This window comes from Bos grunniens, chromosome 12 (assembly GCF_055505025.1).
Source record: "Bos grunniens cultivar Pamir isolate PY7600 chromosome 12, Bosgru_T2T1.0, whole genome shotgun sequence".
Lineage (NCBI taxonomy): Eukaryota > Metazoa > Chordata > Mammalia > Artiodactyla > Bovidae > Bos > Bos grunniens.
This window is the reverse complement of record NC_141176.1, coordinates 11,554,221-11,580,461: the sequence shown is the minus strand read 5'-3', so window position 1 is coordinate 11,580,461 and position 26,241 is coordinate 11,554,221. Positions and strand designations below refer to the sequence as shown.

Here is a 26,241-nt window from a genome sequence, read left to right as displayed (position 1 = left end):
GTACCCAGAGGGAGAGTCATTGGGATCAGGCTGGGACATTAAAAGAGAATTTTAACTTGATAACTTTTGACTGAGTAACAAGTTGTTTTGAGTTTGAGCAAACTCCAGGAGATAGTGAAGGACAGGGAAACCCGGTGTGTAGTCCATGGGGTTGCAAAGAGTTGGACACGACTGAGCAACCAAACAGCAACACAAGTTGTTTTAAGGGAGTGGTATTTATGTCAGTAGAGTTTTTAAAACATTTTTTGTCTCTTTGAAAAAACTAAATATAGCATAATATGTGAGAAACTTTTGTTGTTTTATGAGTCAAACTATATAGAAACATGTAGAATGTTTTGTGCTCATGTTTTATGTTTAGACGTTAAGATATTAAGTTTTAACTAATGGAATGGAGAAAAATCAGTCAACTAGAATTACATTTAAAAGAAGGGGTTCTAGGTTTAAATTATGAGAATGATCTGCACTATATTCTTACTGAGTTGCTTTGTTGAAAATGACCTTAATATTCTAAAACAGAGCTGCTAGTTACTGTCTGGGAAGTGTACACCTTAAATTGGTCAAGACTAGGTAATACATTGGTCAGTACTAGGTAATACTAGGTAATACATTTGTAAGGATTCACTCATATGTTTGTGTCTTGTTTCCAGAACACAATTGGTAGTCTTGTTTCACATGTTTTCTCTTGAGCCACAGAGTCATACTAAGTGATGTGAATTATCCAAATAGTCTCTTTACTATTTGCAACTGTTTGGTGCAATTAGAAGAGAAGATGTATGGCAGATCAGTAAGTGTTTGCATAGATGAGCACTTAAAGCAATATAAGGGATTAAAAAAGTATGATGGCATTTTAAAACCCAAAGACCTTTACCATGATCTCTGAGCCCAACATTGTCTGACCTCTGCTTGCCTCCCCAGTGCCACCTCCTACCTTGACCTTATCATCATACTTTAGCCACACTGGCTTCTTCCTTTTTGTCTCTTGAATGTGCCAAACTGGTCCTTTTCTCAGTTTTGTATCTTGCTGTTTGCACTGCCTGCAGTATTCCCTCTCTAGCTCTGCACATCTTACTCTTGTCCATGTTACCTTATCAGAGAGACCCTAGGTACTAGAGATTCTCCCTTTTCTGGTTACTGTCTAGTTACCTTATGCTGTTTTATTTTCTTCTTATCTAAAATAAACATTTTTGCTCCTGTTTATTTCTTGTCTTGTTCTATTTAGAATATAAGTTCCAAACATATATGCTTAGTCACTAAGTCATGTCTGACTGTTTGCAAACCATGGACTGTAGCCCGCCAGGCTTTTCTTTTCCATGGGGTTCTCCAGGCAAGAATACTGGAGTGGGTTGCCATTTCCTTCTCTGGGGGATCTTCCTGACCCAGGGATTGAACCAGAGTCTCCTGAATTGCAGATGGATTCTGTACCAATGAGCCGCCATGGAAGCCCTAAGTTCCATGAGGGTGAGGATATTGTATAGTAAGATCACTTCTGTTTTGTAAGAGTCAAATGGTAATGAAGAAGTTGGTACCCTCATACATTGCTGGTGGAAATATAAAATAGTGCAGTGACTTTGGGAAACTGTTTGGCTGTTCCCTCAAAATATCAAACATAAAGTTACCATGTGCTGTGCTAGCCGCTCAGTCATGTCCGACTCTTTATAACCTATGAACTGTGGCCCGCCAGGCTCCTCTGTCCATGGGATTCTCCAGGAAAGATTACTGGAGTGTTTGGCCATTCCCTCCTCCTGGGGATCGTCCTGACCCAGGGATCGAACCTGAATCTCCTACATCTTCTGCATTGGCGAGTGAGTTCTCTACCACTAGCACCACCTTACAATATGACCCAGAAATCCCACACCTAGGTATATACCCCAGAGAAATTAAAACATGTCTACACATAAACTTGTACACAGATGTTTATAGCAGCATTATTTATAAGCAAAAAGTGGAAGCAACCCAAATGTCCATCACCTGATGAATACATGTATCCATACAATCACATATTATTTGGCAATAAAAAAGGATGAAGTACTGATATATACCACATCGTGGATCAATCTCAAGAACATTGTGCTAAACGAAAGAAGCCAGGTTCAAAAGACCACACTTGATATAATTCCACTTATATGAAATACCTAGAATAGACAAATCTGTAGAGAAAGGGGATTGATTATCGTTGTCTAGGACTGGAAGGAAGGAGGGAGGGGAACACAGAGGGATGGAAACTGATTGCTCATGTAGGTACAAGGTTTCTTCTTAGGATGATACAAATATCTTGGAATTACATTACGATGATGGTTGCACAACTCTGTAAATATACTAAAAAGATTGAATTCTACTGTGTCGATGAACCTCATGGTTATGTAAATTATATCTGAGGAAAACTGTTAAAAAGGATTGAGGCAAATAAAAAATATGGAATATTTTGTCTACATTTTACACTTATTTGAATATTGAATATCTAAAAATGGAATGATTTAACACTGCAACTCTAGATAGTCCAGGAATGTAGCAAAGAGCTCAGTAAATAAAAGATGAAGGAGGTTAAAGTATACGGATAATTATGATACAGCACATAGTGTGTGAAATGCCCAGAGGAGACCAAGCCAAGGGTTACAGAGGTTTGAAGGTCTCTAAAACATCAGGTCTGGGTTTGTGTAAAGGAAGTGGGGAAAGGCCTCTAGGAGGCAGCATTTGAGATTGGCTTGGAAGGCTGGTTAGGCTTTGCTAGCAGAGGTAATTTGGTGGGAGGCAGGGCAATAAGAGGAGCTTCCCTGGTGGCTCAAACGGTAAAGAATCTGCCTGTAATGCAGGAGGCCCAGGACATGGGAATGGCTTCCCACTCCAGTATTCTTGCCTGGAGAATCCCCATGGACAGAGGAGCCTGGCGGGCAACAGTCCATGGGATCACAAAGAGTCGGACAGGACTGAGTAAGTAACACTTCCACCTTTTTCAAGGCAATAAGGGGGAAGCAAACAGGAGCAGAGGTCCTTTAATAATTGCTAGCACGGTTTGGCTGAACTGAATACAAGTTGTGTTAAGAATGGACTAGCAGTGGCAGTCGGAGAAGGCAGTGGCACCCACTCCAGTACTCCTGCCTGGAAAATCCCAGGGATGGAGGAGCCTGGTGGGCTGCAGTCCATGGGGTTGCTGAGTCGGACACGACTGAGCGACTTCACTTTCACTTTTCACTTTCATGCATTGGAGAAGGAAATGGCAACCCACTGCAGTGTTCTTGCCTGGAGAATCCCAGGGACGGGGGATCCTGGTGGACTGCCGTCTGTGGGGTCGCACAGAGTCGGACACAACTGCAGTGACTTAGCAGCAGCAGCAGTGGTAGTAGTATAGTAGCATAGTGTAATACTGCAAAAATAGGCTCAGGTCTGTAGCAGACAGTGTCACTGGTGGCAGATCTCCTCTGATGTCTTTATATCACCCCCCCGCCCCCCAAACATTAGTGTGCTTCTGATGGCTCACTCTTGGAAAGAGTTGTATCCCTTACCAGCAGAGAGCTGGAAGTGCTGGGGGCTTCTCCCTCTTCCACTAGCAGCTCTCAGTATCATCGGAGCAGGGACTTTGGTGCTTTTCCCGTCTCTGTATTATCAACACTTGAAACAGTATCTGGCAGTCAGTGAGCGTTCAGAAAATATTTGAATGAATAAATGAACGAAAAGCAGGAAATGGCAAGGTATATTCCAAGTGAAGTTTATTTCATAAATCCTCTTGACTTTTTTAATATTTATTTTTGTTTATTCATTTATTATATTAGCTGCTCTGGGGTCTTAGTTGCAGCATACGGAATCTAGTTCCCTGACCGGGGATCTAACCTGAGCTCCCTGAATTGTGAGTGCAGAGTCTTAGTTGCTGGGCCACTAGGGAAGTCCCTCCACCTTGACTTGCAGAGCATTTTTTAGACAGGAGATTTTGAAAGATTCTGATTGTGAAGGCCCTTGGATTTTGGAGTAAGGAGTTTACTTAGCTGAAAGAAGAAATTTCTGATAATATGATGAGTGTTTTGATGAAATTAATTTGGCAGTAGTGAGCAAGATGAACTGGAGCATGGAAGGATTGTGTCTGTGGTGTCCACATTGACCAGGACTGGGGAGGTCTTCTGCAGTATAGTAATAATCCAACAGCTTGCCTTGACTCTAGTATCTCCCTCAATAGGGTGTAGCAGCAGAATAGAAAAGATGAGATAGAAGAGGTACACTGAAAGAAAAATTTAAGATGTCAGAAAGTAAATACTCCTTAAACAATAGGGAAATTATGAAGGGTAGATTTTTTTTTTTTTTGAAGGGACAATTTTTGCAATTGCTGATCAGACAGTAAAGTGTTATTGCTTACCTGTGTATGTGTCTTTTTGAACACTGAAATTGTACATTAAATTTGGAGATAAAATTATGACTGTGAGACTGCCACCCTGTGGATAATATAACTTAGAACTAAAATCCTCAAAAATTATAATAAAACTTCATTCATTTGAAGTTTACTATTATAGAACTGATTATGATTCTTCCACATTGGTATATGTAGTTATGCTTGTTAAATAGAAAGTTGAAATTAGTTTGACTTTTTCTGGAGCTTTTAAATGAATGGAAATGAAATCAACAGCTTTAAAATGTTGCAAAGAAAGTAAAAAATGCCTTTTAGATGACATACTTCTTTCTCTAGAAATTTAATGTTAAAAGAGTATGCTTTTATAAAATGTTGTGGCATGTATGCCTATTATAAAATGGTATTTTTTCTTATTGTATTTTTTGTTCTATTTTATATGTATCTCTTTGAGAGTGATATTTCTTGAAAAATAGGTGAACCCATACCCCATCATTTTTTTCCCCCTAAGTGAAAGTGGCTTTCCCTTCTCATTTTTGTAGAATTGGATTTTATTGTTAGAAATTAGCCATGCTTTGATGAATTGCCTTCATTGTATTTATGTAAATAACTTGGATTTTATTATAGGTTGTTTATCTAGAAGGACAGTCTGTTCACAAATTAAAATGGTAAGCTAGCTTGAATCAAAATAAAATGGTGGTTGTGAAAAAATTGTTTGCTCTTTGCAATTCAGAAAATGGTTCTGTCTACATTTCTGCAAAATAAAACTTTCCCGGCAGATGAGTTCTTTACAGCCTAATATTGTAAAGGGCTTACACACTTGTTTTCCCTAAGGGGTCTGGAGGCATGGGGTAGCCATTTAGTGTTGGAAATTTGTGTTAGCAATAAAGCAGAAGTGGGCTGACGCCTCATTCTGAAGTCACAGTCACACATCTTTTCTGCATGTGATGTCCAGACTGAGGGAGAGAATGAATGGCGCACCTGCTGAACCCCCTCACTTCAGGGACCTTAAGTGTTGGTCATGATTAGATTTTCAAATATAATGTTAATGATGTTAAATATTCAGATATTTCTCAGTTATTTTTCTCAAAAGTGTAGTATGATAACATACTTTCTGTTTTTAGATAAATTTCTTTTTTTTTTTTTTGAAATATTCCATTTGGTTTTGGCTGAGCCAGGTCTTGGTTGCTGCGTGCAGCTTTCTCTCGTTGCAGAGAGTGGGGCTGCTCTTTGTGGCCGTGTACAGGCTACTCATCGCCGTGGTGGCTTCTCTTGTCGTGGAGCACAGGCTCTAAGTGAGCGGGCTTCAGTGGTTGTGGTGCAGGGGCTTAGTTGCTCCACGGCATATGGAATCTTCTGGACTAAGGATCTAACCTGTGTTCCCTGCATTGGCAGGCAGATTCCTCCTGTGCCACCAGTGAAGTCCGATAATGTACTTTCAATGTTTGGTTTCATTTAATCTTTTCGAAGTAAATCAATGAGTTGTGGATGACTTTTCTGAACTATTTTTTGCTGCGTTTATATCTTATATGCCCCAGTTGAGGTATAACTGTGTAATTTTAAGTGAAATAGACTATTAATGATGAAAATACAAATGTTTAATCTAGGTCCCTAAGGTATGTTACCATATAAAAAACAGTATTATTTAGATTTTGTTTAAGGAAAGTAACTTTCAAAATACTTCATGGTTTGTTTTTTTTTTTTTTTTGGTCTCCTTTTCTGAGTATTGAAACAAAGAGTCAATAAAATTAGAGACCTGTTTCTGTTTTGTAACTTTCTTTATTGGTGTCATTATCATACCGTTTTAAAAACCATGACCCTGAACTTATATAAAGAAATTTTTAGTTTACTATTTAGCCTCCGCTTAAACTTTATCATGTGATATCTGTTGTGTGATATGGTAGAATGGTGATTGTTTTAGGATTAATGGTTGTTAATATTCCCTTTTAGTTTTTACTCAGAGTTGGACATGAGTGAGTGACTAGCCCACTTAGTTTTTACACATGGGTTCATTTTCATAACTGTAAGTATAAAACATTTTGTTCTTTGAAAAATAATTCCAGCATCGATGACTTAAATTTTGATGAAGCAATAACAACTATTTCATAAGTTTTGACTGTTTGCTGGGTGTGTCTTTACAAATCTTAATAGATCTTTTATTTTTGAATGCAAACCATTCAGTATTAAATGCATACCTTTGTTTTGAAACTTTTTTTTTTTTGGCTCTATTTTAGATCTCTGGGGAGGTACTTAGCTAGTGACTTCTAGGTCCAGAGAATCTTCTAGATTGTCTGAAATCTTTGTTATTGTTTAGTCTCTCAGTCGTGTCCAGCTCTTCTGTGACCCCACGGACTGTAGCCGTTCAGGCTCCTCTGTCCATGGATTTTTCCAGGCCAGAATACTGGAGTGGGTTGCCATTTCCTTCTCCAGGGGATCTTTTCAACCAAGGGATTGAACCTGCATTGGCAGGCAAGTTCTTTACTACTTAATTAAGGTTCCCTTTGGATTCCTTAGACCCAAGGAATCCCAAGACCAGGATATATTTCCCATTTAGGATGTGTTGATGTATTGCTTTGTGTGAAGCTTTTTATGTTTCCAAATTTAATTAGGCATTTAATTCAAGTTTTCAGGGTTGTAATGGGATTTGTTTTGCCCCAGCTCTCCTACCGTCTGTGCTTATCACTGATACCCTCCAATGCCAAGGAACACAGTGACCTTGCCGCCTGGGAACGACAGAGCCCTGCCACTCAGTCATCCCATATGTAAGGCAGGCACTGACCCAGTAGCTGGGTGGAGCTGAGACAGAAAGGAAGACTATCACAGGAAGGGACTGGTCCAGAACACAGGTAGCAGGTAGGAGGGGAAAGGAAGCATTCTAGTAGAAGGCTGAACATCAGCTTATGGAATTCAGAAGGTCATGCAGGCAGGTGGCATTTGGAAATTTCACATTTGAATGGGAATACCTTCCCATTATTTTTTCTCCTTTTTTTTTTTTGCCATTTCACATGCATTACAATTTTATTGTCCCTTAAATCTTGCTTTAAAAGACTATTTCTTCTTTTCTACTTTCAATAAAGAAAGCGCCAAAGAGTTGATGCTTTTTGAACTGTGGTGCTGGAGAAGATTCTTGAGAGTCCCTTGAACTGCAAGGAGATCCAACCAGTCCATTCTAAAGAAAATCAGTTCTGAATATTCCTTGGAAGGACTGATGGTAAAGCTGAAACTCTAATACTTTGGCCACCTGATGCGAAAATCTGACTCATTGGAAAAGACCCTGATGCTGGGAAAGATTGAATGCGGGAGGAGAAGGGGATGACAGAGGATGAGATGGTTGTATGGCATCACTGACTCGATGGACATGAGTTTGAGCCAGCTCCGGGAGGTGGTGAAAGACAGGGAAGGCTGTGTGTGTGTTGCAGTCCATGGGGTCACAAAGAGTCAGACATGACTGAGCGACTGAACTGAATTACTTTCAATACCTTTTGGAATTGTCTTTTGCTAGTTCATGGAGCATATTTTAGAGGGCTTTTAGCACATGTTTGTAGGAGAAAGAAAGCACATAAAATTTATGTAAAAGCAAATCTAGGGCTTCCCTGGTGGCTCAGTGGTAAAGAATCTACCTGACAGCGCAGGAGACACTGGTTCGATCCCTGATCTGGGAAGATTTCACATGCCTCGGAGCAACTAAGCCTGCGTGCCACGACTGTTGAGCCTGTGTTTTAGAGCCTGGAACCACAGCTCCTGAGCCCAAGAGCTGCAACTAGGGAAGCCCCTGCACCCTAGAGCCTGTACTCCGTAAGAAAAGAGGCCACTGCAGTGAGAGGCCCCTGCTCACCGAGACTAGAGATAAGTCCCCATGCAGCAATGAAGACCCAGCACAGCCAAAAGACAAGCAAATCTTCCACCTGCACTCATTAGGGTGGCTACTATCAAGAACCCCAAAACACAAAACCCTAAATAACAAGAGTTAGTGAGGGCGTGGAGACAGTGGAGCCCTGTGTGCTGTTTGTGGAAATGTAAAATGCTACAGCCACTGTGGACAACAGGTTGGCGGTTTTTCAAAAAATTAGAAATAGAATTACCAAATGATCCAGCAATTCTGTTTCTAGGTTATCCCCAAAGAATTAAAAGCAATCTCAAAGAGATCCTGTGCACCCATGTTCTTAGCGCGTTATTGACAATAGTGAAAAGGTAGAAGGAGCCCAAGTGTCCGTGAATGGACAAGTGGACAAACTAAACGAGGCATACACTTACAGTGGAATGGTTTTCAGCCTGAGGAGGAGGGAAGTGCTGACCCAGGTTATGACATGCGTGAATCTGGAGGGCATTATTCTACGTGAAATGAACCAGTCCCCAAAAGACAAATACTGCGTGATTCTACTTACCTGTGGTGCCTCAAGTAGTCAGAATCATAGTGAAAGCAGTAGAGAGCAGGGACGGGGGGGCGGGAGGATGGGGAGTGGTTCAGTGGGTATGGACTTCTAGTTTTGCTAGATAAAATGAATTCTGGAGATTGGTTGAGAAACACTCTGAAAGTACTTGCTATTCCTTAACGGTACACTTTAGTGGTTAATTTTGCCATGTATTTTTTTGAAAAGGTAAATCTGAATTTCTATTTTTATATGCAACTTGTAGGAGCTCCCAGGTGGCCCTAGTGGTAAAGAATCCACCTGCCAATGCAGGACACCCAAGACATAGGGTGTTCGATCACTGGGTCGGGAAGATCCCCTGGAGTAGGAAGTGGCAACCCACCCTAGTATTCTTGCCTGGAGAATCCCATGGACAGAGGAGCCTGGCGGGCTACAGCCCACGGGGTTGCCAAGAGTCAGACACCACTGGGCACAAGCACACACACGTGCAACTGGTAAGAGAGTGAAAAGCAAATGTAATGAGACTGAAGTTACTGATTGAGTCAGTGTTCAGGTGCCTGGGATAGAACAATGAAAAAAGCGGGTACGATCCTCATGAAGCTCCTGCATCTTAGGGGGAGAGACAGACTTTGATCAAATAAGTGAAAAGTGTTTGAGTGTTCGGTACATAACTGGGAGACAGCTAACAGTGGGTGGAAAGTGGCTGTATTGAAAAGGCTTCCCTCAGGAAATGACATTGAAGTGGGATTTGAAGGATGGTAACCTTTGGCTGGGAGAAAGGGGGGGATGGGAAGTGATGGGAGGCTGAGGGAGTAGCATTATGCAAGTACTACAAAGCAGGAAAGAAAGGATGTGCTTTGGGAAATGGAAGAAGGCCCTGAGGGCTTTAATGTAGTGGAATGTGATGGGAGACAAAGAGGGCAAGTATCAGATTATAGAAGACAGGGGTCCCCAGGCTCCGGGCCGCTGACCAGAACCTCTTGTCAGATCAGCGGCAGCGTTAGATTAGAAGCACGATGGGCTTACTCCGTGGCTCAGTAGTAAAGAAACTGCCTGCATTGTGAGAGGTGCAGGAGACACGGGTTCGATCTCCGAGGCAGAAAGATCCCCTGGAGGACGGCACGGCATCCCTCTCTAGCATTCTTGCCAGGAGATTTCCATGGACACAGGAGCCTGGTGGGCTAAGGCCTGTGGCATCCCTCTCTAGCATTCTTGCCAGGAGAATTCCATGGACACAGGAGCCTGGTGGGCTAAGGCCTGTGTGGTCACAGAGTCAGCCGTGGCAAAGGGACTGAGCACACATGCCTGCACAAAGTGCATGGTAAATGTACTGCTCTTGAATCATCCCTAAACCATCCCCCTACCCCTGGTCTGTGGAAAAATTGTCTTCCACGAAATTGGGCAGTGGTGCCAAAAGGGTTGTGGACCACTGATACAAGGCATGTTAAGGATTTTGAGTTTTATCTTAGAGGGCAGACATTGCTGTGTTTCAAGCCATGGCTTACGGAGGTAAAATGGAGTGAAGTAATGGGGAAAATTGTGTCTTTTCATACAGTGTGCCCTTTAACTATAAATTACATTGTTAATCTGGTGTTTGAATGTGAGGAGAAAAAGTGTTTCAGTTATGTTTACTGAGATGATGTATTGGTTGCCATTGTGGCCTGTTAGGTGGTGCTAGGAGAAGGAAATGGCAACCCACTCCAGTGTTCTTGCCCGGAGAATCCCAGGGATGGGGGAGCCTGGTGGGCTGCTGTCTATGGAGTTGCACAGAGTCGGACATGACTGAAGCGACTTAGCAGCAGCAGTGGTAAAGAACCCGCCTGCCAATGCCCATAAGAGGCATGCATGAGTTTGACCCCTGGGTCAGGAAGATCCCTTGGAGGAGGACATGGCAACCTACTCCAGTATTCTTGCTGGAGAATCCCATGGACAGAGGAGCCTGGCGGGCTGCAGTCCGTGGGTCTCAGTGAGTCTGACGCGACTGGGTAGGCACGCACGTGGCCTTTTAATGTGGTAAAATGTACCTAAAGGGTGGATTAAAGGGGATTGTGAAGGGTAACTGAGCAGAGGTGAATTTCAACTTTATGCTCTGGCTTTGTAGTTGAAATCCTAGAAGTGGATGTCTTCGCCCAGGGAGACTCTGGAGTGAGAAGAGGCTTTTCCGCCGAGCCTTTAGGGTGTTCAGTCGTGAGGTGGAGGAGGTGGGCGGAGAAGACAGGAGAAGGAGCGCGGCCCTGGGGGTAGCCGGGAAGGAGAGTGTGTTGGTCTAGCGCAGCAGGTTCTGAAAGTGTTCGTTGGATTTAGCCCAGTGTGGTCGTTGACTTTATTTAGGGCAGGTTTAGTGGCTCAGTAAGGGCAGGATTAGGCTAGACAGACTGGGATGAGTGGGAAATGAAGTGGAGTTAGGCAAATCTTTGAGGAAGGCTCTCAGTGAAGGGACTGAGAAACGATGTTAGAAGGGATTGAGGTGTATGTGGCACTTGGAGTGTCAAATAATGGAGTTTTTTTTTTTTTTTTTTAAGAAAGCTTGAATTAAAAATTTTCTTTACATCTGTGAAATACTTGAAAAGTATATCACACACCTTGCTGATTCTCTGAATAGAATCTACTGAGAACAAATGTGACCCCCTGACTTAATCTAGGTACAGAGTTGTGGGACTGTGTATACACAGGTGCAGTCAGGTTTGCCTGCTGAGGTTCAAAGGTCTGTTTGTCACTATACTAATTTCTGATCATCTGGGCAATAAAAAATAGAGAATCTTGGGTTCACTTGTGAGCTACTAGTTTGAATCTTAGGCGTAGGACTCAGAAGTGTGTGTGTGTATATGTTATGTTTGTGTCTTTGGATAATTCTCATACATCTGTTCTGTGGACTGGCTTTGGAGAACTGTGGTCCCAGGAATGTTCTATTGATACTTTGATGTGTTCTGAATGCTTTTTAAAAAAAAAATTATTTTACTTTCAATTAGATGATAATTACCTTACAATATTGTGATCGATAATCACTTTATAGCGTTGTGCTGGTTTCTCCCAGACATCAACATGAATCAGCCATAGGGATACACATGTCCCCTCCCCCTGGAGCCTCCCTCCCACCTCCCTGCCCATCGCACCCCGCTAGGTTGTTGCCGAGCGTCGATTTGGGGTTCCTTGCATCATACAGGAATTCCCACTGTCTATTTTTACATATGGTAATTATATGTTTCATTGCTGCTCTCTCAGATTATCCCACCCTCTCCTCCCCTCACTGCGTCCAAAAGTCCGTCTTTTATCTTTGCGTCTCCTTTGCTGCCCTGCAAATAGGATCACCAGTACCTTCTTCCTAGATTCCGTATATATGTGTTAATATATGATATTTGGCTTTCTCTTTCTGACTTACTTCACTTTGTGTAATAGGCTCTGGGTTCATCCTCCTCATTGAAACTGACTCAGATGTGTTTCTTTTTACAGCTGAGTAAGATTCCATAGTGTTTATGTACCGTGTCTTCTTCATCCATTCATCTGTTGATGGACATCCAGGTTGCTTCCAGGTCCTGGCTGTTGTCAGTAGTGCTGCTGTGAATATTGGGGTACGTGTGTCTTTTTCAATTATGATGTCCTCAGGGTGTAAGCGCAATAGTGGGATTGCTAGGTCATATGGTAGTTTTATTCTTAGTTTTTAAAGGAATCTCCATACTGTTTTCCAGAGAGGTTGTATCCGTTTCTATTCCCACCAACAGTGCAAGAGGGTTCCCTTTGCTCCACACCCTCTCCAGCATTTATTGTCTATAGACTTTTTGATGATGGCTGTTATGACAGGTGTGAGATGATATTGTGGTTTTGATTTGTATTTCTCTAATAATGAGCAGTGTCGAGCATCTTCTCTTGTGTTTATTAGCCATCTGTATGTCTTCTTTTGGGAAATGTCTGTTTAGGTCTTCTGCCCACTTTTTGATTAGGTTGTTTGAGCTGCTTGTATATTTTGGAGATTAATCCTTTGTCATTTGTCTCATTTGCTATTATTTTCTCCCACCGAATGCTTTTGAATGGCTCTATCATGAGGATTAAATGAGACATTTATGTTAGGCTTCCCAGGTGGCGCTAGTGATGAAGAACCCATGTGCCAGTGTAGAAGCCTTAAGAGGTACGGGTTCAGTCCCTGGGTTGGAAAGATGCCCCTCTCTGGGTTGGAAAGATGCCCCTGGAGGAGGGCATAGCAACCCACTCCAGTATTCTTGACTGGAGAATCCCATGGACAGAGGAGCCTGGTGGCCTACAGTCCGTGAGGCTGCAAAGAGATGGGCATGACTGAAGCGACTTAGCACAGCACATGTCAAGCCCTCAGCAAGGGAAGATTTTTGTAATTTTGTCCACCTGTATGATTGGGGTAGTGGTAAAGGTTTTTTGTTTGTTTTTTAGGATGAAACTAGCTTGATCTTTTTTCCTGATTGTAAGGGTGATACTTGTTTAGTGTATGTACTTCTCCGGCCACTTTGCATACTTCTTCTCTCCTCCCTGCTCTCTGAGAGCCGTGGCGCTTCCTCTTGTTGCTTTGCTCCTACAACTTCCTCTGCTGATAATATTCTGCCCCAGCCTCCTGCTTTTACATGCCTGCCACCTTATCATTAGTCTCAGAGCAGTTGTCACATTTTCTGAGAGGCCTTCCCTTATCTAAGGTTTTCTTGGTCACCCTTTATGTTGCTTTGTTGCTTTCCTTCATATGTGGGCAGGGACTGTGTCCGAATTGTTTACTTGATTCCGCAGGTAAACTATGTCTTGAGTCTACACAAGAGTGCTCAGCACATGGAAGCTACTTAAATACCAAATAGCACAGACAAATATGCAAATCATAAGAATTTTACTAACTAGCATATGTACTGTAAGCTTTCAGTTGATCATTACTTTGGATACTGAAATGTGGACCATCTATGTATAAATATCGATTGTGCAGTGATACACACTCTTTTCTAACTTATGTATTTCACGTACATATACAGTGGAGATTTTTTCAGTCAGTTCAGTTCAGTCGTGTCCAACTCTTTGCAGTCCCATGGACTGCAGCACGCCAGGTTTCCCTGTCTATTACCAACTCCCACAGCTTACTCAAACTTATGTCCATCGAGTCAATGATGCCATCCAACCATCTCATCCTCTGTCAACCCCTTCTCCTCTTGCCTTCAATCTTTCCCAGCATTAGGGTCTTTTCCAATGAGTCAGCTCTTCGCATCAGGTGGCCAAAGTATTAGAGTTTCAGCTTCAGCATCAGTCCTTCCAGTGAACACTCAGGACTGTTCTCCTTTAGAATGGACTGGTTGGATCTCCTTGCAGTCCAAGGGACTATCAAGAGTCTTCTTCAACACCACAGTTCAAAAGCATCAATTCTTCAGCGCTCAGCTTTCTTAATAGTCCAACTGTCATGTCCATACGTGACTATTGGAAGAACTGTAGCCTTGACTAGACAGACCTTTGTTGGCAAAGTAATGTCTCTGCTTTATAATATACTGTCTAGGTTGGTCAAAGCTTTTCTTCCAAGGAGCAAGGGAGATTTTTTATTGGTATATTATTTTATATTGATAATCATTCTTTAACAGTTCAGTAATACAGTATGCTCCATATAGTGAAATATGATTTCTGTAACACCTAATTTCTGTAACAGTTTATTTCCAGTTTTTTACTGTTTTGAACAATGATACTGAATTTCTCTAATCTTTGCATACCTTATTTGTTAGAATAAATTACTGCGACTGAAAAAATACATGAAGTCCTTTTGGTTATGAAATTGCCTTCTGGAGTTATATTCTTGTACACTAATGAATGTATGAGACCATTTATTTCTCCTATACCTTCTCTATTCATTTTAGTCTTTGCTAATAGGTGAAAAATGCTATTGTTTCTCTGCTCTGAGGTTGTGAGAGTGAACATCTTTGAACATCTTCTCTTGTGTTTGGCCATATTCTGTGAAGTGCCTCTTCATTCCCAATGTCCCTTTTTCTATTAGAGTGTTTGAGTCAATCAATAATAGTTGTTTCTTTCCTCATTTTATTATAAAAGTTTTTAAACATGTAGCAAAGCTGAAGTTTTTTAATAATCACTCATATACTCACCTTCTAGATTTTAGCATTAACTTTTTATATTTGTTTTCCCACACTTTTATCCTTCTATCTAAAGTGAATTGCAGACATTAGTGCATTTCCACTTAAATACTTTAGCATCCTTATCACTGACTATAGTTTCAATATTTGTTTACTTTTTTCCTTGTGAGGTACAATTTGCATAAAGTTAAATGCATGAATCTTTTTTAGTTTAAACATTTTATTTTAATTTAAAACAGGATTGGATGCTCACTGGTCAGCCTTTGAAGAGACAAGGCTGTTTTCTTTGAGAATAAGCCCACTGCTGCAGTTCCATGTTGTACTGTTTTTCTCGCACACCCACATTGTATTGACTAAGATTTCTAGTTGGCTTTTTGAATGGAGCAGCGGCTTTATTTTTTGTAAAGCATTTGTTGAGTTTCAACACATTAATTTGCCAGGGTAAGCCGAACCTTAGACTAAGTTTTATTTACCTACTTTTTGTTTTTAAAATGTTGTCATATTTTCCCCCTCGTTTATCCTTTGCCTTACCTTTGGTTATGGTGTTTTCAGATTGTTAGGTGGTCAAATGCCATTCTTTTCCTTATCTTTTTTTTTCCCTGCCCTTCGTGTGGCACTAGTGGTAAAGAACTCGCCTCCTAAAACAGGAAACACAGAGGACGTGGGTTTGATCCCTGGGTCAAGAAGATCCCCTGGAGGAGGGTGTGGCAACCCACTCCAGTATTCTTGCTGGAGAGGAGGATCCTGGCGGGCTTTGGCTCATAGGGTCACAGAGTCAGACGTGACTAAAGTGACTCAGCATGCTTGCACTGGGTAGTATATAAATGCTTATATTTTCTTCTGCTCGTTTTTTAATTGGAATAATGTGGTATAGGCTCTTTTTAGAAAAATGATTATCAGTGGTTTGAAATTATTAGCTAATACTGTCTAATGAACACTCTTCCCCTCTGTGGGTTTTTCCCTCCAGACAAAGCTGAATTTAATGTTTCTGTTAATGCTATTTTTATTATAACCTAAATTTGTATATAAGTATCATATCTTTTTTAAAAATTTATTTTATTAAAGTATAGTTTATTTACAATGTTGTGTTAATTTCTGCCGTTCAGTAAAGTGACTCAGTGATACTCATACGTACATTCTTTATCATATTCTTTTCCATCATGGTTTATCCCAGGATATTGAATATAGCTTCCTGTGCTATACAGTAGGAACTTGTGTATCTCTTCTGTATAGAACAGTTTGCATCAGATATCTTTTTCAAAATATTGTATTCTATTTAATCTATTTATTACTACACTTAGCTACTTGAGATAATATATTATCTGTATTAAGTACATGTCTTCTTGCTGTACCAGGGATTGAACCCGAAACCCCTGCATTGCAGGCAGATTCTTTACCACTGAGCCACCAGGGAAGCCCTGTAAACAGTTTGTGAAGACTTCAATGATGACTTACTTTTTTGTGAAAACAGGAGCTATAGAAAGGTTTTGAAACAGGAGAGTAATATGATCTGGATGTATCTTTTTAAATGGATTACTTCTGATTGCTGCTTTGAGAGTAGATTGTAGGGAAAATCAGAAATAATCCATTTAAAAAGATACATCAGGCCACTTGGACTACAGTGGTGCAGGTAAGAGGTAACAATGCAGTTCAGTGGTGACAGGGTTCTAGGCTGAAAACTGAACTGATAGTATTTCCTTTCAGATTGGATGTAGGTCTGTGACAGTCAAGAAGGAGCCAAGATTTTTGGTCTGAGCAGCTAGAAGTGTTAAGAAGCCACCCAGAGGACTGGAGAAAACTGGGTACAGTACATTTCGGAGGGGTGGTCAGGAATTCAGGTTTGGATATGTTAAATTTGTCAATCAGACATTGGAAGGCGTTGTCAGCTTGGGTAGAACCGTCTGTGTGGTACAGGAAGGAGACCTGAAAATAGAAATTTGAGAACATTAAAATACTAGCATCATATATCCAAGAAATATTTTATAAAATGATAAATCTGAACTACTCTTAAAATTTTCATGTTCCATTTATACCAGTGATGTGGGTTCAGGTGTGAAAGGGGAGTAGCAGGACAGTTTGCTGTAGCTAAAGTGTGTCCGTTATGCTGATATTAAATTCTCAGTGCAAAAGGCATCAGCTGTTCATCCGAATGGTCTTGTGAAACACGAATAAAGCCTGCAGTCTAAATATTTTATTTGAATATTCCTTTTACTGAAACGTTTACTAACTTATTTATAATTTGAGAAGTTTGTTGACAGGAGGCTGTGTAAGTAAAAGCCTGAAAGAAACAGAAGACCCAGAAGTCGAAAGAAAGGGCCACATTTGGCTAATTGGTCCAAATCTGTTGGGCGTCTCCTCCTTTGTTCTCTGTCTCTAATTTTATTTGTAAACTGTTAACATAATGAGGTATTCAGGTATAAGCACGGGGACTCATCTAGAAGTTGTTGTCTGTCAATAAACACAGAGCTTTGCTGCTATGGGCTTGTTGTCCATTAAATGGGGCTGCCAGAGCCAGCTTAACCAACTTATTCACAGGAATTGGACTGTTCAGGAAAGGGAGAAAGGGGCCTTGCTTTTTGTGTCATTTCGACTTGCAGAAATGACCTGAAAATGGCGTGGATTGTGTGGAAGAGAAAAAGCAGATTTATCATTGAACCAGTGTTTACTTGAACCTTCAAATGTTTTCTTTCAACAAATATTTATTAAACACTGTTGTGAGTCAGGAATGCTATTTAGCTGAAATAAGTAACCGGTGAGACATGTAAATAAATGGTTAAAAACAAAAACAGTGTCTTCACCAGAAATTCCAGTAGAGTAGATGGAATTATAAAGGAAATCAATTCACCTTGAGGTCCCCCAAACCTAGAGTGTTTTGTGTATTGTAACCTTGCATAAATTTCTGTATGAATGGGTAAGCAATGTGATTTGTTGATCTATTAGATCACTTACAAAATACTGTGGGAGCACAAGGAGGAAGTGAGCAGTTCTTCCTTCTAGTGGTGGAGGAGAGAAGGGTTTTGCAAGAGATTTCCTGGGTGGAGAAGGCCAGCAAATGTGAGGTGAGAAGACATGACATGATCTGAATTAATAGTTCAGCAAAGCTGAATTATAGGGTGAACATTGGGAGGTGGCCTAGTCTCACATGAGGCTGTAATATGGTAGACCAAAGTCAAAATGCAGAAATGTCTTGTATTGGAATTTATTCTGTGGGTGTTGGTAGACCACTGACTTTTTAAATTTTTTTAAATAAGAATATTAAGAGGTAGAATTTATGAGAAATTTCTTAAGAAGGACTTCCTTTTTTTTTTTCCCCCACTGTGCCTTGCAGTCTGTGGGATCTTAGTTCCCTAACTAGGTATTGAACCTGGGTCCCAGTAAAAGCACCATGTCCTGACTGCTGGATCATTGGAGAATTTCTGGAAAGAACTCCATTCTTCAATTAGGAAATCAAATGTTGATAGAATTTTTAGTTATAAATGTATACCCTGAAGATGGGCACAACTAGTAAGTCATATAATTTATGGTAGAATCTATTTTCTCTCATTCAGAGAACATGTATGCTCTTGGTGTGGGTATGACCTACACTAGGTAATCAAACTTACACTGAAGTAATCAAAATATGCAGGATGGCATTGATTTGTTTTTGAAAGAGAAATGTATTTTTGCTTTATGAAATTATTGCAAGCATTTTTCTTAAAGATTCGGCATTTAACTTATTTTGAAATGATTTTAGGCTTGTGGAAGAATAGCAGTAAAAGTACAGAGAGTTCCTGTGTATTTTTTATCCATCCCACACTACTGTTAACAACTTATAGAGTGACAATACAATGATCAAAATTAAAAATTAGCATTGGTACAATGCCATTAATTAAATGTAGACCTCAGTAGGATTTTTAGTTTTTCCACTAATGTCATTTTTCTGTCCTAAGATCCACCCAGGATACACACATTGCATTTAGTTGTCATTGTCTCCTTGAAAATCTATGATGGTTCCTTGTCCTTTTTGACCGTGACACCTTGAAGAGTACTGGTCAGATATTTTGTAGACTGGCCCTCAATTTGATTTTAATATTTTCTAATGACTATGGACTGGAGTAATGAGTTTTTGGAGTACTGGAATTAACAGTAATTTTTGTTTCATTTTTTAACTTAGGAAGTAAAATTGATATTTTTTGCTATACAATTCTGTGAACTTTAATGCAAGTGTAAATTTGTGTAGCCACCGCCATAATTAGGTTACAGAACAGGTCCATCACCCTCAGAACTCTCTCATGCTCCGTTTCTATGGCCAGTCACCCTCCCCCAGTCCATCCCCTTCAGCCACTGATCTGTTCTCCAGCATTATAGTTTTGTTTCTTCAAAAATGTCATTATGAATGGAGTCTTATAGTATGTAACCTTCTGACACTGGCTGCTTCTTTCACTCCACATAATGCTTGTAAATGTCATCCAGGTTGTGTTTATCCACAGTTAATTTCATTTTATTGCTCAGTATGGATGTACTATTAGTATCTGTGTGTTCTCCTTTTTTTGATAGGTATTTGAGAACACATTATGTGTCCTGGCACCATAATAAGCAGTTTAAGTCATTTTTTTTGTGGGTTTACATGGTTAGTTGCTAATGTTAGTTTCTTCCATATCTCTATTTTGACCAGCAGTGTGATTAAGAGAAATTGAAGTTCTTGTTTCTTTAACATATCCTAAAATGCCCCTCGGAGAAGGCAATGGCACCCCACTCCAGTACTCTTGCTTGGAAAATCCCATGGACGGAGGAGCCTGTTAGGCTGCAGTCCATGGGGTCGCTAAGAGTCGGACAGGACTGAGCGACTTCACTTTCACTTTTCACTTTCATGCATTGGAGAAGGAAATGGCAACCCACTCCAGTGTTCTTGCCTGGAGAATCCCAGGGACGGGGGAGCCTGGTGGGCTGCCATCTATGGGGTCGCACAGAGTCAGACACGACTGAAGTGACTTAGCATAGCATAGCAAAATGCCCCTACTTTTCTGTTTATATTTGGGTTTTCTTTTTATTAAAGAGCAAAAATAATAGCAAGGTAATCTTTTTCATGTTGCTGGGTTTTAATCTTCAGGGCTAAATGTGTGATTCAGGCCTATAGCAAAAAGTCAAACCAAATAAGTCGTTGGTCCACAAACAGTGATGAATTTATAGAGTCCATTTATTTGTAAGAAAGCCATAATACTTTTTACTAATCTCTTTGTAAGTAGAACCTTTGTTTTATAGACAAATAATAAATATCAAATGAAAATAGACATAGTCTAAATCAGGCTAGTTAAAATAAGAGGCTTGACCTCTGTCATACTGTCTTAAATTTACTAATGGCAAAAGATAGTTGTCAGGGACTTCCCAGGTGGTCCAGTGGTTAAGAATTTGCCTTCCAATGATGGGACATGGGTTTGGTCCCTGGTGGGGAAACTAAGATCCTACGTGCTGCAGAGCAACTAAGCCTGTGAGCTGCAACAAAGATCCCACACCTGAGACCCAAATTTAATTAATTCGTTAATTTTTTGAAAAGATAGTTGTCTTTTTTTAAGAGCATGGAGTTTTGGCATATTTTAAGATGAACTGTTTTGGACTTGTGTTAGAAGACTATTTACTTAAATATCCTACTACCATAAGATACAAAATATTTCTAGAATGTTAGTATAGATTTGGCTTCCCTTGTGGCTCAGTTGGTAAAGAATCCGCCTGCAGTGTGGGAGATCTGGGTTCGATCCCTGGGTTGGGAAGATCCCCTGGAGAAGGGAAAGACTCTCCACTCCAGTATTCTGACCAAAGAATTCCAGGGACTGTATAGTCCATGGGGTCTCAAAGAATCGGACACGACTGAGAGACTTTCACTTTTCTTTTTTTTTTTTTTTAAAAAAAAAAACCTTTTATTAATAAAGTGTAATAAGTGAAATTGAATTTTTGGAGGACTTTATAAAGTTTCCAGGTTGTTCTGAATATCTGATAGTTTTGTGTATTACTTTCAGTCAGCTATGTAAAAATTTGATGAGGAAACTTCTCTTTTAAATGTAGCCTTAATGTGATTTTTGTTTTCAGTTCCTCAAACACTATTTAGAGGACTTGGAGAGGCTGTGGAACAATAAAATGTCAGAACTAAAATAGATTTTCAAAATTATCAGATCTCTAGATTCTCCCAGTATTTTACAAAAAAGGGAAACTGAAATCCCATGGCGGTGTGAAGTAACTTGCTGTTCACAGCCACAGTTGGTTGTAGAAGCTGTATGATACAGTTCCTGCCCTCAAGTGGATAACTGGTTTATAAATGGAGACACAGAGTTGTGCAAACTTAACTGCAGTACAAAATGGAATGTTCTAGGCAATGGGAGAAGCACCGTTTTTCTTAAACAGCGGTCTCCTATCACCCTTAAAATCTTTTCTTGGCCTGTTCACAACAAAATTATTTTTTGTCTTGAGTTTCTCACCCCTCATTCTCTGCTAAACTGTCTCTCATCTGATATTGTGCTTGGTTTTTTTTTTTAATCTCTATCACACAATGAAAATTCTTTCAAAATCAATAGTCGTGTCTGTGTTGCTAAATCACCTGTCATTTTCCTTTCAGATCTCATCGGGTTTGATCTGTTGTAAGCCTCTGGCACAGTTTCTTCCTCCTGGAAATACCGCCCCTCCAATGTCAGGGTAACACCACATTTGCCTTATTTTCCTGCTGTGTTGCTGTGTGCTCCTTTTCAGAAAGCCTTCTTTGCTAGTTCCACCTCATCTCCCCTACTTCTAAATAGTACAGTGTCCCAGAGTCTGTCACTGTTACCTTTTATATCTGTACCTTTCATATCATATATGTAATGACTCCCAAATCTATATACCTAACCCAGACCTCTACCCCAGGCTCCAGGACTGTATCATACAGCTCCATGACAGTATACTTGTTTTGACATTTTTATTTGGATAGCTGATAAGCTTTTCAAACTCTGTGTGTTTCATAACTCCTGATCTCCTCCTACCCCACATTGTCGCCGTCTGTGTTCACCTTTCTGTGTTCAGTAACTCCTGATACTCTCTTACTCCAAACCTATCAGTTTTGGCAGCTGCAGTCTTCCAGTTGCCAAAAATTGAGTTTTGAAGCCTTCCCCCTCCTCCATCCCCAACAACCCACTTTTGTCCATTAAAAAATCTTATTGGATATTCCTTAGAAACATACCCATAACTTAATCATATCTTCCTTGTCTGCCTCCTCTGTCTAAGTCATTGTCATCTTTTCTGCTATTGCATAAGCTTCTCTTTCTTCCATCCCTGGTTGTTTGCAGTCTTTTTTCAACACAGCAGTCAAGTCTTATGACTCAGCTACTTAAAACTCTCTAGCTAAAGTCTAAACAGTGAGGCTCTCCCTTAGTTTCCAGTACTCTTCCTCCTCCTATTATCTCTCTTCCTTATTTTCTCTTCGTGAACCACACTGGCCTTCTTGGTTTCCTAAAACGTATCGGGCTAGCTCCCTGTTTGTCTTTGCATGGGCTTTTTTTCTGCCTGGAATGTTCTTCCTTAGGTAAGGTTGGAGGTCTCTACTTAGAAGTGATCTGGCAAATGGAAACTTTTCCTCGCTAGCTGTGTAAACTGTCATATTCTCTCATTGCTGTTTTATTTTTTTCTAATTTGTCCTTATCACTAACATACTATACACTTTATTTGTATCATTTCTTTATAATCGCCACACTGTATATTTAGTTCATAACATTTCTCTCTTCCTAGCTAGAATATAAGTACCGCGTGAGTGGGAATAATTTATCCCCTAGGTGTCTTTCTGCACTGCTGTATAAAAAGGGCCTGGAGCAGTGCCAGGCTCGTAGCGGGAGCTCAGTGAATATTTGCTAATGAATGAGTGCCTGAGAGTACCTCGCCTCTGTTACTAACTTGACGTTGGTCAAGTCACTTCTTTCTGTAGCCCTGCTGTGTGAATGTGTGTGCTCAGTCATGTCCGACTCATTTGTGACCCCACAGACCTGCTTTCCTTATTTTTAAATGAGACTGGATTGTATCGGTATTACGGGTTTTCTTAACACACTGAAGACAAATGCAGTAGTAAGGTTCCTTGAAGACTTTTATAAGAATTCAGCTACTTAACAGGAAAGTTTAAAAACCACTGGACTGAAAAGAGGATCTCTCAAGTTCTCTTTCAGCCTCGTGGTCAGTTCTTGTAATAATTGTAAGTGGAGCAACACGGGGGAACCGTCATGCAGAGAAGGCATTTGAACTGAGACTGTGAAGGGTGGACGAGTAGGCAGAGATAAGGGAAAGGGTAGGAAGTAAGGCAGGTGCTTTCCAGGCTCAGAGAAGGCAAACGAACAGGAATGGAGCCATCCAAAATGTTTCAGTAAGCCTGGAGTGTGTGTGTGTGTGTGTGTGTGTGTGTGTGTGTGTGTGTGTGAAGGGGGATGGGGAGGCCAGAGGGAGGGAAGGACAGAGAGAAAAAGAGCCCCATGAGAGACAGTGGGGACGTGCAGAGAGGGGAAGACAGGGCCGGAAACAGGTGATTGAGGTCACGGTATGAGAACTGTGAACACCGGGATAGGTGGTCCAGCTGTCTGCCCGCAGGGAATCAAAGTTGGTTTTTCAGCCATGAGTGATCATCACATCACTTGCAGAGTTGTTCTTTAGGAAGATTTCTCTGACGGTAGTGAAAGGTGAATTGAAAGTAGACAGTTGGTGGTGGAGAAAGGGACAGTTAGGATGTTGCTGAGATGGTATTTTCCCGTGATGTTACTTTTACCTGAAGAGTAGCACAGGAGGAACTGGAGTCGCACTCTAATCTCTGATTAAAAAATAGAAGATTTCCCCTCCACAACATTTGGAGATTGTTGAGCAGTAAGGTGGCCGTCCTTCAGAGTGGCTGCCGGGTGAAGAGCACTGACTGCGTTGGGTCTAGGGCTGCAGAGCAGCAGAGCTGTGGCTCTCAGAAGCCTGGGCTCCACCCATACCGCTGATTCTGCTTCTGGGAGTAGGCATGCGTCTTCACAGACTAGGTAATATGGAGGTGCATCCCTGGTTACAGTCCACTGAGGTAGAAGACATATTGTCTGTAATACTGAATTTTAGATTGTAAGAGATACAATTTCATATGATACGAAACTTGAGATTGCAGTTAGCCTGTTACTTGGAAGCATCATAAAGAATATAATTGTACAGTTAAATCTTGGTTATTTTTGACAAGAAAGGAAAACCACCCAAAGTAATGCCTACGGTAGAATCTGGTAACATAGTTACATGAATTCAGCTGTATCAAATCATGGATCAAAGTAAGTGTCTACTGATGGATGAAGGGATAAGGTAGAGGTGGTGTGTGTGGTTGGGATAGTACTCATGTCGCTGAGTTTCTGCTATGTGTTGGACCTTGTCCTTTTCTTTTTTTGACAGAAAAGTAGGATTTATTCGTGGGCATGAGTAAGGAGGGGACAGCAGCAAGGCTCTCATGACTACAGGGCCCACCATTTGTCCAGAGGGCCTTCATTAGGGATGATTTGACTCCATAGCCATCTGGGATAAGCCATGTTTCTGCCACCATGTCTTCAAATTCATCTACATTAAACTTAGTAAATCCCCACTTCTCGGAGATATGTGTCTTCTTGTGGCCATGGAACTTGAACTTGGCCCAGCGGAGGGCCTCAATCATATGCTCTTTATTCTGCAGTTTAGTGAGGATGGACCTTATGACTTGACCAATGTGGACCCTGGCCACTGTGCCCTGGGGCTTTCCAAAGCACCACACGTATCCCAATCTGGAGCATAGATTGGGAACACCATGCCAGGCATGAATGTCCACTGAAAAGGACTGTCTCCAGCGCCCCTTAGGGCAATCTGCACATGTGTACACACTGAGGCGGGGTCTGTGTGTGGCCATGGCACACTGGATCCCCATGGGGAATAAACATAGTCCACCTAATTGGCTGCAAATGGACCAAGCTGGTTTTAGAAAAGGCAGAGGAACCAGAGGTCAAATTGCCAACGTCTGCTGGATCATGGAAAAAGCAAGAGAGTTCCAGAAAAACATCTATTTCTGCTATATTGACTATGCCAAAGCCTTTGACTGTGTGGATCACAATAAACTGTGGGAAATTCTGAAAGAGATGGGAATACCAGACCACCTGACCTGCCTCTTGAGAAACCTGTATGCAGGTCAGGAAGCAATAGTTAGAACTGGACATGGAACAACAGACTGGTTCCAAATAGGAAAAGGAGTTCGTCAAGGCTGTATATTGTCACCCTGTTTATTTAACTTATATGCAGAGTACATCATGAGAAATGCTGGACTGGAAGAAACACAAGCTGGAATCAAGATTGCCAGGAGAAATATCAATAACCTCAGATATGCAGATGAAACCACCCTTATGGCAGAAAGTGAAGAGGAACTAAAAAGCCTCTTGATGAAAGTGAAAGTGGAGAGTGAAAAAGTTGGCTTAAAGCTCAACATTCAGAAAACGAAGATCATGGCATCCGGTCCCATCACTTCATGGGAAATAGATGGGGAAACAGTGGAAACAGTGTCAGACTTTATTTTTTGGGGCTCCAAAATCACTACAGATGGTGACTGCAGCCATGAAATTAAAAGACGCTTACTCCTTGGAAGGAAAGTTATGACCAACCTAGATAGCGTATTCAAAAGCAGAGACATTACTTTGCCAACAAAGGTCCGCCTAGTCAAGGCTATGGTTTTTCCAGTGGTCATGTATGGATGTGAGAGTTGGACTGTGAAGAAGGCTGAGCGCTGAAGAATTGATGCGTTTGAACTGTGGTGTTGGAGAAGACTCTTGAGAGTCCTTTGGACTGCAAGGAGATCCAACTAGTCCATTCTGAAGGAGATCAGCCCTGGGATTTCTTTGGAGGGAATGATGCTGAAGCTGAAACTCCAGTACTTTGGCCACCTGATGCGAAGAGTTGACTCATTGGAAAAGACTCTGATGCTGGGAGGGATTGGGGGCAAGAGGAGAAGGGGAGGACAGAGGATGAGATGGCTGGATGGCATCACTGACTCGATGGACGTGAGTCTGAGTGAACTCCAGGAGTTGGTGATGGACAGGGAGGCCTGGCGTGCTTCGATTCATGGGGTCGCGAAGAGTCAGACACGACTGAGCGACTAAACTGAACTGAACTGGACCGTCTTGGTGGTAGGAATGTAGTAATGAGCAAAGCCAGATGCAGTTATGGTTCTTTCGCCTTCACCGTGCCTGTGAAAACACATAAACACTTGACCAGGAGAACATTCTTGTGGATGAGTCCTGGTAATCTGCAGAAATGGGGAGGGGGCCTTGGTTTAACAAATCTAGTGATAGACAATAGAGAATTAACTATGTTTTACATTTAAGCTCACAGTTGGGAGTGCTCCGGGAGTTGGTGATGGACAGGGAGGCCTGGCGCGCTGCGATTCATGGGGTTGCAAAGGGTCAGACATGGCTGAGCGACTGAACTGAACACATTGCTCAGAACCTAGCATTACCCT

General features: G+C 41.2%; 1 protein-coding gene and 1 pseudogene across 7 annotated transcripts in view; one reads left to right on the top strand and one right to left on the bottom strand.

Moving 5' to 3' along the window:
• ELF1 (E74 like ETS transcription factor 1) overlaps positions 1-26,241 on the top strand; it is a 121,631-nt gene that overhangs the window by 4,052 nt on the left and 91,338 nt on the right. For 2 of the 7 annotated variants that reach the window (XM_086328774.1, XM_086328765.1), the window contains exon 2: positions 12,151-12,269. The exons of 3 other annotated variants lie outside the window; for them this stretch is intronic. The gene's annotated coding sequence lies outside the window, so the exon portion shown is untranslated. Of the gene's footprint in view, positions 1-2,810; positions 2,929-12,150; positions 12,270-26,241 lie in introns of all 7 variants that reach the window. 2 more of the 7 variants (XM_086328766.1, XM_086328768.1) reach the window with 1 other exon arrangement.
• Positions 24,575-24,697, bottom strand: LOC147361362 (small nucleolar RNA SNORA70; annotated as a pseudogene).